The sequence below is a fragment of the Erinaceus europaeus genome, chromosome 5 (genome assembly GCF_950295315.1).
Source record: "Erinaceus europaeus chromosome 5, mEriEur2.1, whole genome shotgun sequence".
In the NCBI taxonomy this organism is placed as follows: Eukaryota; Metazoa; Chordata; class Mammalia; order Eulipotyphla; family Erinaceidae; genus Erinaceus; species Erinaceus europaeus.
The window spans coordinates 30,895,154-30,898,090 of NC_080166.1; positions in this window are offsets into that span (position 1 = coordinate 30,895,154).

Below are 2,937 nucleotides of genomic sequence, written 5' to 3' on the forward strand. Positions count from 1 at the left end.
GAGAGGTACCTGAAGCTCTGTTTCACCACTTGTGAAGCTTCTTCATCCTCAGAACCTTCTCCCACACCACAGATGGGGCTTGGGGCCTTGTACCTCGATCTTTGTACAATGTAATGTGTGCACTTAAACAGATGTACCACCACTTAGTCCTTATCTTTCTTTTATTTCTTTTTCTTTTCCTTCTTTTCCTTTCCTTCCCTTTTCTCCCTTCCCTTCCCCTCCTTCCCCTTCCCTTTGCTTCCCTCCCCTCTCCTTTCCTTTTCCTTTTTTTTTTTACAACTATTTTTTATTTATTTATATATAAATAAAGAAAAGAAAGAGAAAGGGAACCAGACATCTCTCTGGTACATGCACTGCTAGGGATCAATGCAGGATCTTGTACTTGAGAGTCCAATGCTTTATCTACTGTGCCATCTCTTGGACTGTGACATTCTTTTTATTTTATTTTATTTTATTATTAAAGAAAGGATTAATTAACAAAACCATAGAGTAGGAGGGGTACAATTCCACACAATTCCCACCACCCAATCTCCATATCTCACCCCCTCCCCTGATAGTGTTCCCATTCTCTATCTCTCTGGGAGCATGGACCCAGGGTCATTGTGGGTTGCAGAAGGTAGAAGGTCTGGCTTCTATAATTGCTTCCCCGCTGAACATGGACATTGACTGGTTGGTCCATACTCCCAGTCTGCCTCTCTCTTTCCCTAGTAGGGTGGGTCTCTGGGGAAGCAGAGCTCCAGGACATATTGGTGGGATCTTCAGTCTAGGGAAGCCTGGCCGGCATCCTGATGACATCTGGAACCTGGTGACTGAAAAGAGAGTTAACATACAAAGCCAAACAAATTGTTGAGCAATCATGGACCCAAATCTTGGAATAGAGGAGAGGAAGTGTTAGGGGGGGTACTCACTGCAAACTCTAGTGCACTTCTGCTTTCAGGCATATATTTTGCAGTAGTTTACGGATACGTGTGAACATATGCTCTCTCTCACAGAAACTGGTGTATATCTAGGTTTTGGGACTTTGTTAGAAAGTGAACCACCTGAGATGAAATTAGAGTATACTACTATGAAAGGAAAGGTCTCACCCGAGTAATGTACCAGAATGTGTAAGAAAGCTTCACCAGTGATGAACCTGTGTGGCAATTGTTTTTCTGTATCTTTCCCTCTCTATCTTCCCTTCCCTTTTCAATTTATTTCTGTCTCTATAAAATAAATAAATAAATATCTAAAAAATAAATTAAAACTAATTCCAGTAATTGTCTCATCTAATCCCCATACTGTTTCCCAAACTAGATAAAAGGACACTATTGTGCTATGAAAATGCAAGCAGAAATCATGGAAAATACTCAATCTACTTCTAGACTCAAACATAAAATCATCCTGGGGAATTGTGGAGGCAAGTATCCTTGTTAATGTCTTAAAAATTATGGACAGTGAGATTACAAAACATTACCTTTAATTCACTTATTTCAGGCAGAAGCCAGATTGATATTGGACTGATGGCTTGCCCATTCTTTACTACTTGCACATATAGTACTGCCCAATCATGACCATGGCTTGTTGTTCAGAAATTAGTCTTGCATTTTTTTCTATTCTGATGGTAAATACTATCAAGAACAGGAAGGGAAGTACAGATTTGTTTTTTAGTATATGCAGTACTCTATGTGAACTTGATCATTAACATTGAATCTCATATAATTAAATTATGACAGTTAAACTGGAAGACAAAAAATAGTATTCTATATACACCAGTAAAATTCTTGAATCTTCAAAGTAATATTGACTTACAAAGTCTTGAGGGACTTCACAATATCTTGAGGAACCTGCCAATAATTTCTTGGGCTCATTTGGTCTTGTATGTGTTGGACTAGTCTTTCTAAATTGAGAGACAGCATATTGTTGTTTGCACAATGCTTGTGAGAAAAGTAAATTATTTCAGAAGCAATATAAGTCACACATGAGAGTGATGCTCAATCCATTAGTGAATAACTCAAATATTACCAATTTTGGAAGGTGTTCAGAGCTAAGATAGATTTTCAGCAGCATAAGGAACCATTCATGTTTTCCTGTCATTTGAACCCTCATGACACAAGAGATCCAATTATTTTTGAAGTATTTTTGGCAGATTGGTATGCTGCATGGAGCCTCAGGTAAGGCCATTTGGATAAGAATCCTGACAACTACTCTATATTTGAAAAGCAGCTTTGGCTTCTTGTGACTCCCATTAGAGATTAAATGTCTGATCTAGGGTTATCAAGTGACCATATAAGCCAAACGTTCTTTTATTAACATGGTGTTATGTAAGTAATTAAATTATATGTTTCCACATTGCTTACAAGGAACTTTAAAGTAGAATTAGTGTGCATGAGTTTTAACTCAAATTCCTGTGATTGTACATATATATTGCTTTAAAGTCATCCAAAATTCCCATGGTACATATTTCCTGCCTAACCTCTCTCCTAACAAGTAACTTTAATATAATGGAAAATAGCATGTCAAAACTATAAAAAATGAAAAATTACAAGTCTCGTTTACAGATGAATCTTTATGACATATTGGTCATAGCTGGTAATAGGTAATCATTGTACTGAAGCCTTAGAGGCTGACCAAAAGACAGTAGTGAAAAAGAAATCCTCCCCACTGGACTAGCTTTGACATAAATATACTACCCCATTTTGTGTGAAGATAGAAATAATCATCACTTTAAGGAGGAACTATATTCTTGAGTTAACAGTCAGTTTCTGGGTCGAAGACTGGTTGTTTTGGATGATTATTATCATGAAGAGGGTATTCATGAACTATATGAGTAATTAATTGGCAATCACTAGACAGCCAGGGCAACACATATGAGTTAGTTATGTCTTGGACGCTGTTAGCATCATTTGTACAATCCTTCCAAACAAGTTGCAAATGGTGAATAAAGAAAAACAAGAGTGC